At 52.8% G+C, this 12,960-nt stretch overlaps 1 protein-coding gene and 1 long non-coding RNA gene across 2 annotated transcripts in view; both read left to right on the top strand.

The window, feature by feature from the left end:
* The window catches only part of KCNJ3 (potassium inwardly rectifying channel subfamily J member 3), a 51,981-nt gene that overhangs the window by 34,223 nt on the left and 4,798 nt on the right, over window positions 1-12,960 (top strand). The gene's annotated exons all lie outside the window — the stretch shown is intronic.
* LOC129208297 (uncharacterized) lies at window positions 9,748-11,215 on the top strand. Its single transcript, XR_008577769.1, has 3 exons — window positions 9,748-9,934; window positions 10,601-10,832; window positions 10,977-11,215. It is a non-coding gene; the product is annotated as an uncharacterized LOC129208297 (long non-coding RNA).

Genomic DNA, 12,960 nt, shown 5'->3' with positions numbered 1-12,960 from the left:
AGTACTCGTTGGCAAACTGAGTACTTTCCGGCAGCCTCTCCTCCTCCTCCCTCTCTTGCCCATCCATCCCCATCTCTCGCCCTCCTCCTCCATCTCTCCATCTCGCCCTTGCCCACGCAGGTCTCTCCATGGGCAAAGCCAACGCGCCGGCTTCCCTGGGTGGCCCGGCAGGTGCCCAGCCCCGAGGGTTCGACCAGTTCCACCAGCACAGTTTGGGAAGTAATTAGCAAGTCTTCGATTTGGGAGAGCTATTGAGCTCTGAAATGCTTGCTAGATTCTACGTGTTCATCAAAGGCTTTCTCAGGACTTTCTTGTATTTATTCTTCACATTACCTAAAGCTGACCAAGCGATGGAAACTGGTGAACGCTGCTCTTGAACGTGAACAGGTCTTTCGTGGTGATTGCCGTCTAACCAGCTCGAAGCATTTCACGTTAACTCATTCGGCCTCATCCTGTATGAAGGTGCGGAGCCACCTCTGCACCCCAACAGGTCTTTTCCTAGAAGAAGAGCAGTACGCTGTGATTTAGGATTGGAAGTGAAAAAGAATACCATACAAAATTCACAAGGAAATGTCAAAAATACTGACTTGCTTTTGAAATTTTCAGAAAGAAAAGTAATGATTTTCCACAAAATGACAAAAAAGATTTTAAACTAGTCCAGTGCGAGTTAACACCAGTGCAATTCAAATGTGCGGAAAAGGGTTTGTATGTAAAATTAGCAACTCCTCATAGGCGTACGGTTATTTGTACAGTACAGCTTTGAGTTGTGGCTTATTTATTTTCCTGGGGTGCACATGGAAATAACAAGTACGCTGCGTGACATCACATTGCGATGTAGATAGTCACTAATTAACCTTCGCCGACTGCTGTAATAGTCTCACTCCTGTGCACACTGCAGGAAATTATTTTCTGCTGTGTTATCTTCTTGATGCTTCGTGTATAAAGCGTAATGGAAGACGGGGCCATATGAAGAAAACAGCATTCAATAACTGAGCCTTATCTGCCTTTCCTGCCTTAGCATCAGGACATGTTGGTCCTGTCTTATTTTGGGATTTTGATTTTTATTTTAATACGGGAAGGGTTTGATGACGCTGCAAATGAAGGAACAGCTCTGAAACGTTGTGCACCTGGTGATATGAATGCACCTGTGTAATCTGTAGAGATCAGTCCAATACATTACCAAGGGGAAAAAAGTAACACAAAATTACCGAATGCATGAAGATGCGTTTTTAGAAGTTCGTCCCAAGGGAAGCCTTAGTTTAGCAGAGTAAGAGCTCGGTAGGTTGGGGAGGTGATGGATAGATGCTCTGCTCACCACGTAGGAAGGGGAGACCTTGGATTTCGGCGGGCTGATGTTCACATCCCGGATTTGCGGAGAGCCCCCATGATTGCAGCGTTCTGCTGAGCGAGCCTTCGGGGGCTGCAGACGCAGGGTAACGGGCAGCTCGAACTTCACTGCTCTTTGCGGGAGGAACAAAACCCCGTTATGTCCCACCAGGTGCCTGGGGCTCAGGCACGGCTCTCAGGAAAATTAAAGTGATTGCCTTCCTGTTAATTAACGCTAAAGAACATCCTTAAAAAGTATTGCCATTTCAGGTTTGTGTTTGAGCAGCGTTCCCAGCACTGAGGCGGAGCTGGGGAAGGCGAGCGGTAGCGTGCACCGGTGGTTGGGACTCGCACCCAGGCAGAGCTTTTTGTACAACTGAGAACATCGTTTTGCCTCCTCGCTAACGGCTGAGACGCGTAACATCTGACTTAAACCGAAAAGTGAAATGTCCTGATCAAAGGAGCGCAGCGGATTTGTTGAAGCTTGTACCGAGCCCGTGGAGAAGCGTGTACAACACGCCGGGGGGGAGGGAAGCCTGGAACGAATCCGCGTTGCCTCCCGCAGCGTAAATAGGTGTTGGGTTGGGTGGATACGCTCGTGCGTATTCCAGGCGCTACCTGCAACACCATCAACAAATTACTGCATAAAGATGAGAAAATCCTGGGGTTTAAGGTGTTCTCCTTGCTAAAGTTCTTGATTATTTTGAAAGCGCAGAGGCATTTCTGGACGTGTATACGTACACAATTTGCATGAAAACCCAAAACTTCTCTCAGGAGCTGAAGGCTCATGAAGGAGTGCGTGTTTGCAGGGATGTACTGCCTGGTTCTGTGGGAGCCGCCGGGACTGAGCGCACTATTTAAAGCTGCATATTTCGGGTGGGCACCGGGCCGGGCATTGGCTTCTCCCGGCGAAGCATCCCGCTTCCCCCAGCCTCTGCACGTACGCTCTTCTCGTGGATCGCTTCTGAGGAGCTGTACAAATACTGCTGCTGTCGCGGCTTTGCTGTAATTTAAGTGTAATTCTCGATGGTAGAAACCAGTACAGACAGTTGATGCTGGCGCTTGGGTGCCTGTAGCAACCTGTGAGGCCACTCTCCTGCCAAGGGGCATGCAGCGCTGTGCCCAAGGGCGTAACTTCTTTTCTACATATATATCTCTATGGTATGCATACATGTGGTGCAGCACGGTGTGTCTGGTTTCCTGAAGAGACTTTTATGGCCCGGAGATTGTCAGGTCCAGCCTGATACTCGTTTCTCCCTGCACTGACAGAACTGACGCATCTCTTCCCGAGGAAATTCTGTGTGCGTGACGTGTTTGCAAGAGATGTTTGTCAGCTGAAACCGGAGCCCGTGCGGCAAATGCTATGTTTAGTTCAAGGGATCTTGTGTTAAGCACTGTGCATTAATTTTAAATACACGACAGCAGCTGTCCCAGGCTGGGAGATGCTGGTGATGGAGCTGTGAGCTGTGAATGTTTCAAGTGCAAGACAGGCACCCTCAGATAGATGGGGGTGAAAGAGCTGGCTTAGACGCAACGTCAGAATTTATCTGCGTGGCGGGAAGGAACAGAAGTGTCTCTCGGCACAGAAGGTGGTGGTTTAGGGTTCTCAGGGTTGCCAGCGTTAGGCAGTCCCCTTCTCCGGGTGTTTGCTGTGGGTTTGCTGTCCCAAAGCAGGAGGTCGTTTGTGCCCTTCTCCCCCGGGTTTGGGGCTGTCCCCTGGTTTCCAGCAGTGGAGTGCCTCCGTCACCCCTGGATCTGGCCCTGAGAGACCTGGGGGGGTGCGTGGCAGCTCTGGGGCAGTCGGTGATCAGCGCAGGTTTCAAATACCTGTGCACCAAGAGGGGACAGTAAATGAGGCTTTCCCTCTTTCGCCAGAGGCTCACGTCGGTATGGGGGTGTCCCGCGGGGAGCTTTGCCCCCCGGCTGGGGCCGCAGGAGCAGAAGTCACCCCGGTACAGGAGCGGGTTGGTTTGAAGCAGTTCTGGGATGGGTCGATTGCCTTTAAATGTTTAGTGTTGCGAAGGCATTGAGCGAATGAATACATACGTTAGACCGAGGGCACGCGATAAGGGAAGTTTATTTGCACGCAGAGCTCCGTGGTTTATTTCATCCTCCTATGGATACAATTCGTACCAAATGGCACATCGTTTTCAGCTGAGAAATGGGCTGCCAGGTTTATGGTGCGTTTGGAGAAGTCTCCCAGCCGTCCCCGAGAGCCCTTCCCGTGCCGCGGGTGCCGGCGGGATGCTGGACGGAGCAGCCGGTGCTGCGGCGGGTCGCTGCCCTGCTCCCTCCCAGCTCTGCGGGCAGCACCCGGGAGATGCTCATGCAGCTTGGAGCCCGACCACGCACCGACCGGCTGGCCGTATTGCATAGCGCCAGCACATGGGACTTTCCGATGCGAAGAGAAATAGTTTTTCCATCCCAGGAAGGCAGTCTCTAACGTGAAATACTTCGTCAGGTTTTTGGGGTTTTTTTTTTTGTTTTTTTTTTTTTAGGCCTGCCAAAGCCCTGAAGATTAAAGTGCTCTATTTTGGTGCTCAGCAGCATATGGCTGGGTGGGTGTTTGGAGAAGCACAGGACGGCTGAGGAAATCATGTATTCAAAGGGAAGGGCTGGGGTTTGGGTTTGTGTTTCTTGCCTCATAATTAAAATGTTCTCATTCGAAGAGAATAATTTATTTTAAATGTCTTTTTTTTTCCTTTTCTACCTGACTGATTGGCAGACTTTTCTCACGTTTCACTCTAGCCGTATGTTCCTGAGGCATCCTCTGACCACAAACAATTTTCTTCTGATTTAACAAAACATCCCTTTCTTCCCGATTCTCTTCCCTAGCATCCCCAATGGACAGTCACATTGTGCTACAGATAAAAACGCTGCATTTTTGGCTGCGCTTTGGAGCCAAAACGCCATTAATTGCAGAACCCAGGTTTTTAATTCTTACTGAAGAACTGTATTTGGAATTCAAAGAGAAATCCAGCACAGAGGCAGCTACCCCTGGCTTTTCTGTAAGGGGTTGAGGAGAGGAGGTGGTTCAGGCAGCTTGGAGGTTAAGGGAAATCACTTCTGGTACTAAATAAGGGAAGGAACTTATTCTGCTATTAAGGATAGCTGAGAACTTCTTGCTTTTAAAATTGAAGCTTGCTATGGATGGAGCAGGCAGGAAATAACAAGAGTGGTGATTTCGTCCCTTCTCCGGCCGCCGCTCGGGTGGTGGGTCTCCACGCACGCCCCGGGGAGCAGGTCGTGGTGCGTAAGTGGCAGCAAAATTCTATGTGGGTGCAGCGTGCCCACAGCCACGCAGAATTTCACTGCCACTTACGCAGCGTGCGGTGCCCGGGCTGGGGCTGAGGAGGAGGAGGAGGAAGAGGAAGGCACCCCAACCTGCCCCGCACCCCACCGGCCGCTCTGCTCCCCAAAGCGGGATGGCTCTAGCGCCCTTTGCCGCCGGCGGTGAACCTGCTCTGTCCGCTCCAAGGTCTGTTCTGAAAATGTTATCAGCTATTAGCACGAGGAACGCTATCACAGGAGCGTGGTATCGGTAAAAATTACAGATCCTTGAGGCTGGAGGGGAGCTCTGGGGAGCACCCGCTGCGCTTTGTCGGGGCGCGGGTGGGCAGCTCTATTTTCTGTGTGAGTACCACTGCGCAGGTACTGCCAGCTTCGTACAGGAGCCTCCTGTAAATGTCCCCAGCCAGTGAAAAGGGGTGCCTTGCCTCTCCCCGTTGCCATCCCCCTTTCGTCCCCCTGTCCCTTTCCTCCTGCCCCTTCCTCCTGCCCGCGCCCGACACCGGCAGCGCTCCCCATGCATCCTAGCAGAGAGCCGCGTGGAGCAGGGAATTAAATATTTCCATTTTGGTGCAGCGGCTGCTTATTCAATAACATCCCGGTAGGAGGGAAATGATGCAAAAACGGGAATGTGGCAGATGGCTCCGCAAAAAAAATCTGTGCGAAGAAAGGAGCTGAAGGGGCTGAAATCAGCCCTGACGCACTCCTGCACGGAGGTAGGAGGGAACGGATCAGAGTCTCTCAGAATAATATGGGGGTTTTGGTAAAAAAAAAAAAAAAAAAGAGATAAGAAAAATACCAGGCCAGATTCGCAGATAGTATAAATTTCTGTCACTGTGTTAAATGTGTGTTAGACAGCTCTGTTCAGATAACTGTGCTCCTGGCTCTGTTTTTTCAGAAGAATGGAAAATACCACTGCAGACGTCTGCGGGCTGAGCACAGAAGGGCAGCGCCGAAGGCTGCCGTGCTTTGATTTCCCCCCCCCCCTTTTTTTTGGCTAATAGAGAAGAGGGGAGGTTGGCTCACCTGACAGTAGCCTGTTGCTTTCCTTTACACGGGAACAGTATTAACACGTGCGGCGGTGCCTTGTGTTTACACGCTGGGTTTATGACATTTTCGAAACCCGCTATAATCTGTGCAAACGATGGGGAGCTGTGGTCCTGGTAAGCATCAAGATGAGCTGTCTGCAAGACGTCAGAAAACTATGTGTTTATGAGTGATTAAAAATTGCCCTGAGAAGAGGACCGGCTGATAAGAAAAATACCTTGCCTGTCACCGCTATTTTTTAAGTGTCGAGATAGCTCCTGGGAGAACAGCACAGTCTGAATAAAGCAGGAGGTATTTATAGTGCCGGAGCATAAACAACGTGTCTAAATCGAGCAGCAGAGCAGAAGCCTGGGTTTGCTATTCAGCGCCATGAGAAATTAAAATGTTTAGCATAAGAGCGATGCCTGACGTTTGCATCAACGCGTGCGTCGCCTTCCTTGGTTTGCTGCGCTCCCTTGGTTCCCCTCTGCAGACGTGCGGAATTTGGTTCATCTCTGGCCGCCTTTTGCTGGGGCAATTTCTGGCTCTCAGGAATAAGCGGCGATTAAGCATTACGGTTTTTATGAAGCCTTGCTGCAGGTTGACATTTCGAGAGAAACGATGCTCTCGCTGGAGCAGTTGGGCACCGTACCCTGCCCCGTGTCTGTCGGACACCCTGAGTTTCCCGGCTGTCCCAGCCGCGTGCGCATTGCGTGGGTGCCCAGGGACACGTGTGGACCCCCACGCCGGTACCGCAGGCTCGTGGGCAGTGGCAGGTTCTCCACGGTTTTTTCCTCCCTTTTCTTTCAGACTCTTTTTTGTCTCTTGCATTTCAGGAGATGCCGTATTTTTTTCTCTTTAACAAAAGGTTTTTTTTTTTAAAAATTACTTTAATTTTTTTTTTTTTTAATGAAACATTACTTTAAAAGTAATGAGACGCATTAAATGCATAGATGGCGAGGTGGCTGCCCATCTCCCATCTACTAAAGAAAACCAGGCTGCAAAAGTGCCGGTGCATTAAAGCAGACATCGACAGCAGACAGCGGCAGAGGCAACCACAAATTGGCAGAAAGTTTTATTGCCCTTCAAACTATCATCAGGTTAATAAAAAAAATACCCCCTGAAATCATGACGGGAGAACGTTAATGCTAAAAATAGCTGTTCTTTCCAAATAGATGGGAAGTGGTGGCGTTTAGACAGCGCGCTTTCTGGCTGCTTAGAAGCCCTTCCAGCGGGCGGCACGTTTCTCAGCCGTGCGTAGGACGGCTTGGCGGTTTTCCCTCCGTTAAAAAGTAACGTGGCGATGAACACCGAGGGGAAAAGCTTGAGAGCATCCTTCACCCCGAGTTTTGGCTCTGACCTCCCATTTCGGGCTCGTCGCAGAACTCGGGCGTCTGTGGGCGTTCCAGGGACAGGGCGGCGCGGGGGCCAGATGTTAACATCAGGATAGCACGCCGTGGCTTAGCTAACTGCGATAAACCCGGCTTCGTTTCCCGTATTTGCTCTGCGGTCCTGGAAGAGGAGAGATGGCTGTGGAAATCACGCAACCCCCTTTTTCTATGGCGGTAAATCTTCCCGTAGTCCTGCACGAGTGCAGGCTGAGCGCGGTGTGTTTTTATATCAAGTCGCACATCAAGCTTTACTCTTGCCTTCACGGGCCTTCGATTGCAGTCGTAAATTAGCTTAATTCTTAGTAATGGATTTAACGCTGCTGGCTGATTAATTTTTAACACATATTTTCGAGGCTTTGTGCATTTTTGCTGGAGAACTTCTTTTCGCTCCCATCCTGGCGGGTGGGATGCCAAGGTGCCCTTTTTGGTGCCGTTGGGACAACACGCTGTTGAGTCATCGTAATGCCAAAATAATTCTCTCTTCCCCCGACTGGTTCAGATTGACTTTCCCTCGTTTCCGTGCTGCGGAGGACGCCTCCTGCTGTCCCCGTGCCCAACCCTGGGCCAGCAAAGCGCAGCCCAGAAACACAAAAAGATTTAGGGTGAAATTTCTGGCATTACCTCGGAGAGAGGGAAGAGCCATGTAACCTTTGTACGCTTAAATTGCTTCGGGAGACTTTGACGGGGCGAGGGCTGTTAAAAGCTTATTAGTGATCTATGATTTGTCAACTATCAGCCAACTTCTGCAATAAATTGTAAGAGGGCCATATAAATAACAGCACGCCTGTGATTTTTTTCGAGGCAGTGTATTACGAGTTCTAGAAATTGCCTGAATACAGCCAGCTCCATCTGGGTACTTTAGAAATTTAGAAATAATTTGAGGGTTATTATAGGCTAGAATTAGTCAAAGCACTTATTTACAGATTTTTTTGTCCTCCATCTGCCCCCTTATTAATTCGGGGAGGCAGCTGCGCTGACAGCGATTCGCAGCGGTAGAACGCTTTGTATTCTCACCGTTCCCTGGCCGCTTCAGGAGGGAACGTGTACCCGGGTACTTTAGGACGCGTCTAAATGTCTAAAGCCAGCCCTAACCACAGTAACGACCGTAACCGAGCTCAGGCTTACAGAGCCCGGTGATGAAGGACGGGCTGTCCACGTCGAGCTGTGCCCGGTGCCTTCAGCGGGGTGTGCGGTGCCCATCGCAACCCAAAGCCAGCGATGGGGACATCACGGCCACCGCCCATGGGACAGGACTTTGGGCCATGCAAGGTGACGCTGGGTTTTTGGTGGGTTTGGTGGCAACGACCGTTGTCCCTTGGGATGCCTTCGCCTTCCTGGGGAGCTGGCCTTATCCTGTAGCAAAGCTAGAAGTTGTCGTGGTCATTAACTGGATTATCAGGATTTCAGATGCCGGGGAATTCTGACCCCAGCATCGCCCCGACGGCACCAAACCTCCTCTGTGTTACGTGGTTATCGAGTGAGCGCGTGGGAGCTCCGCTCCCCCTCAGCTGTGTTTGCACAGCCCTGTTTCTCGTGGGTGTTTCCTGGGAATGGGGCGTTGAGTCTAAACCTGCCGTAGCCAGAGACAGAGGGAAATAAAAGCTTAAATAGTCTGCTGCTTGGCGGAGGGTGGGATAATTGCATCCACTTTTTCAGCTCGGCGAGGGCTCTGAAACCAAGAGTTCCACCTCATTAGAAATAACAACTTGTAATTAATGACTTATGATATGACAGATAGATGCATTTTTCTCTAGCTCTTGCTTCAGATAAAGCAAATGCTGAAAGGAGAAGGCATGATTACTAAAAAAGAAAAGAGTCTTTCATCTCAGACTCGAGGAGAGATGTGCGTCGGTCTAGCCCGTGCTCCTTCTCCAGAGCTGCTCTGCTGTACATGATTTAAAGAAGCTAATGGAAAATTTTCCGAAATATGCGTGGCTGGGATTTTCCTGTGTTACGGACTGGGGCACTATGTGCCGGCCTCTGCGGAGGGATGCCCGCTCACTACGGGTGGGTGTAAATGACTGAATGTAATCAGGAGCAAAACGTCTAATCCTAAAGCTCTCTCTAACACCAGTCCAGCCTCTGCCCGTGAGGAGATGAGTCCCAAAACTTTCCCCTTGCCTTCCTTTAGGCTCCTTATTCATAATACTTTGGAAGAAGTCAGCTCCTGGTTTCTGCAGAAGGAATACGATTCCTGGCAACAGCGAGATGGGCAGGGCAGGGCTGGTCCCACACGCGCAGGGGTTCGGGGTGTTCAGACACAACAGCATCGCCTGCGCCCCCGGGAGCTTCGGGCTGGGAACCGCGTCCCTGGGACGCACCGGGCAATGGTTTGCAGCCTCTGCTTTTGAAACGCTACAGAGGGGGTTTATCGGACGTTTGGGTTGGGTTTGTGCTGGGACACGTGCGTAGGTGTTCCTCTTTTTCAGGTGCCTTGTTGCGATGTGTGTGCAGGGCAGAGCTTTGCTAATGCGCGTTGCAGCCACCGGCCGTTGGCAGCTCTGGAGAGCGCTGCGTGATGGAAGCGCGCGTCAGGAGGGATGAACAAAGTGCATCGAAACCTTTTACTTTGACAAATGGATGGCTTTTTAATTATATGCACCGCATACAGCGTGTTTGCTTCCAAACGAGAGTTTAAAATTTATATTGCAAATGAATATTAATAATATAGACAACTTGGTAAAATTTTAACAGGCCCATTAACATGATGAAGGCATCGAAGGATCCGCTGGCTGTGTACCCTATTGATGAGTAACTTCTTGGGGGGAAAAAAAAAGCACAAAAACCCGAAAAGCCTTTCTTAGCAACAGGAGGAGAGGAAAACTTCTTAGCTGACGTCAATGGCTTGCTCCGTTGGAACCCGTTGGGGTCAGCCCGTGCCCACGGCCGCGTGCGGTCCCCTGGTAGGTGTACGGCAGCAGCCCGACCCCGCGCCTGCCTTGGCACGGCATGGCACGGCACGGCATGGTACGGCACAGCACGGCACAGCACGGCTGCCAGCCACCCGCTGCTCCGTACGGTTTATTTTTTCAAGACCCAGAAAGAAACTACACCTGCATTAAAATAAAAGGCCTGTATTTATCTGAGCATAAATTAATGGCAAATAATCCTGAGGCAGATGTGGAGCGGGGCTGGCAGTGGTGGGTTGCACCGCTGTGGGAGGGAGCGGGAACACCCGCTGGGTTCCAGCCGGGTGCCTTCCTCCCCGGGCGGTCTGCCCAGGACGTGGCTTGTGGTGCAGGTCAGGGGCGAGCCGAGCTGCGGGCGACGCGTTTCCCCCGCCGCGCTGATGCTGTGCGTGGGTACGGACCCGCCTCGGCTGCGGCTGGCGTTACCCCCGCCGTGGGAAGGAGCACACGGCTTTTGGATGCAGCGAGCGCGAGGAGGTGCTCCCGCTGCGGGACGGACGCGCCGCTGCTGCTCCGGCGGGCGGCCCCGAGGAGCCGGGGCCATAACGGTCCCAGGGAGGGAGCACGGGCCGCGCGTTAGGAGCAAAGAGCTGCTGCGAGGACGTGGATGACGGCTCTGGTCATCGAGTGCCCTCTGCACCCCCCTGGTTATTGCTGTAGTAATACAAAGGAGACGGCTGCAGCCGGGGCCGCTGGCTGCTCGAAGCGCGTAACAGCAGAAGGGCATTGCAGAGCTGGAGCTGGGAGCCGGCGGCTTTGCCGAGAGAGCCGAGCGGGAAGGAAGAGTCGGGAAATGCAGCAGAGCTGGAAGAAAACCTGAGAATTGATTTCTCGTCCGAGGGCTTATCAGAGCACGTTAGCACCTCTTAGCATCGTCTGCTTAGCGTGACAGGTATTCCCTGTAATGACGAGCGTATTAGCCGCTGCTGTTCGTCCTGAGAGGCTATTAAATAATTTGTACCCTCGGGTTTGTTAGTGAAGAACATAAATTGGTTTTAAAGAAAAATTATATACCTGCAAATATTTATCTCTCCAGTGAGCTTACAAAGGGTTACATCAGTGGAACAAAATGTGAAGCTGATTTTCCTGAGGTTCAGCTCATACATTTTTCGATAGGAAGCAGGTATAAAATTCCTCCTTTGAAAGCCTGCTGGCAGCAGCAGGTTCGGGAGACGGCAGGATGATCGATCAGGCGTGGAAATACCCCGCAGCGCGGGGGATGGTGGGGATGGTGGGGACCGGTCCCATCCCCCGGCATTGCCCTGGGCGTGCAGCATCGGCCGCGGGATCTCATGGGGATGGGGACGGGATGGGATGGGACAGGATGGGGGTGGGATGGGATGGGGATGGGATGGGGATGGGATGGGATGGGGATGGGATGGGGATGGGGATGGGGATGGGGATGGGATGGGGATGGGATGGGGATGGGATTGGATGGGGATGGGATGGGGATGGGGATGGGGATGGGGATGGGATGGGATGGGATGGGATGGGGATGGGATGGGGATGGGGATGGGATGGGGATGGGGATGGGATGGGGATGGGATGGGATGGGATGGGGATGGGGATGGGGATGGGATGGGATGGGGATGAGGATGGGATGGGATGGGATGGGGATGGGATGGGATGGGATGGGACAGGATGGGGATGGGATGGGATGGGATGGGACAGGATGGGGATGGGATGGGGATGGGATGGGATGGGGATGGGATGGGGATGGGGATGGGGATGGGGATGGGGATGGGATGGGGATGGGGATGAGGATGAGGATGGGATGGGATGAGGATGGGGATGGGGATGGGGATGGGATGGGGATGGGGATGGGGATGGGATGGGATGGGATGGGATGGGGATGGGATGGGGATGGGGATGGGGATGGGATGGGGATGGGGATGAGGATGAGGATGGGATGGGATGAGGATGGGGATGGGGATGGGATGGGGATGGGGGTGGGGATGAGGATGAGGATGAGGATGGGATGGGATGAGGATGGGGATGGGATGGGAATGGGGATGGGATGGGGATGGGATGGGATGGGGATGTGGATGGGGATGGGGATGGGATGGGGATGAGGATGGGGATGGGATGGGGATGGGATGGGATGGGGATGGGATGGGGATGGGATGGGATGGGGATGGGGATGGGATGAGGATGGGGATGGGATGGGATGGGGATGGGATGGGATGGGATGGGGATGGGGATGGGATGGGGATGGGGATGAGGATGAGGATGAGGATGAGGATGGGGATGGGGATGGGGATGGGATGGGATGGGGATGAGGATGAGGATGAGGATGGGGATGGGGATGGGGATGGGGATGGGATGGGGATGGGGATGGGATGGGATGGGATGGGGATGGGGATGGGATGGGGATGGGATGGGGATGGGATGGGGATGGGATGGGATGGGATGGGGATGGGATGGGATGGGATGGGGATGGGATGGGGATGGGGATGGGATGGGGATGGGGATGGGATGGGATGGGATGGGGATGGGATGGGATGGGATGGGGATGGGATGGGGATGGGGATGGGATGGGATGGGGATGAGGATGGGATGGGGATGGGGATGGGGATGGGATGGGGATGAGGATGGGGATGCAGATGGGGATGAGGATGGGGATGAGGATGAGGATAGGGATGGGATGAGGATGGGGATGGGGATGGGATGGGGATGGGGATGGGGATGCAGGTGCAGCTGACCCCCTTTGCTGAGCCCCAGCAGCATTGCTGACCCGTGTGTTCCCCCCACCCCCCATGGCATTTTGATAGCACACCTTTTGCAATAAAGCTTAATTCTTTTTTTAGTGTTGCCAACGCAAAGAAAAAGCTGTGCAAGGGATTTCCACCCGGCAGTCAGCTCTCTGCAGAGCAGCCTTGCTGCGGCCGGCGTGGCCGCCCCGGCGGTGTTCCCACGGGAGCCCTTCGGTCACGCCGGAGGTGCGACTCACCTCCCCCAGCAAAGCCTGTGGCGCAGCGAGTTCGACAATTATCAGCTTTTCTGTACAGAGAGATTTGCAT

Source organism: Grus americana, chromosome 6, assembly GCF_028858705.1.
Source record: "Grus americana isolate bGruAme1 chromosome 6, bGruAme1.mat, whole genome shotgun sequence".
Taxonomy (NCBI): domain Eukaryota; kingdom Metazoa; phylum Chordata; class Aves; order Gruiformes; family Gruidae; genus Grus; species Grus americana.
The sequence above is the reverse complement of the archived record's forward strand: the minus strand, read 5'-3'. Positions and strand labels throughout refer to the sequence as shown.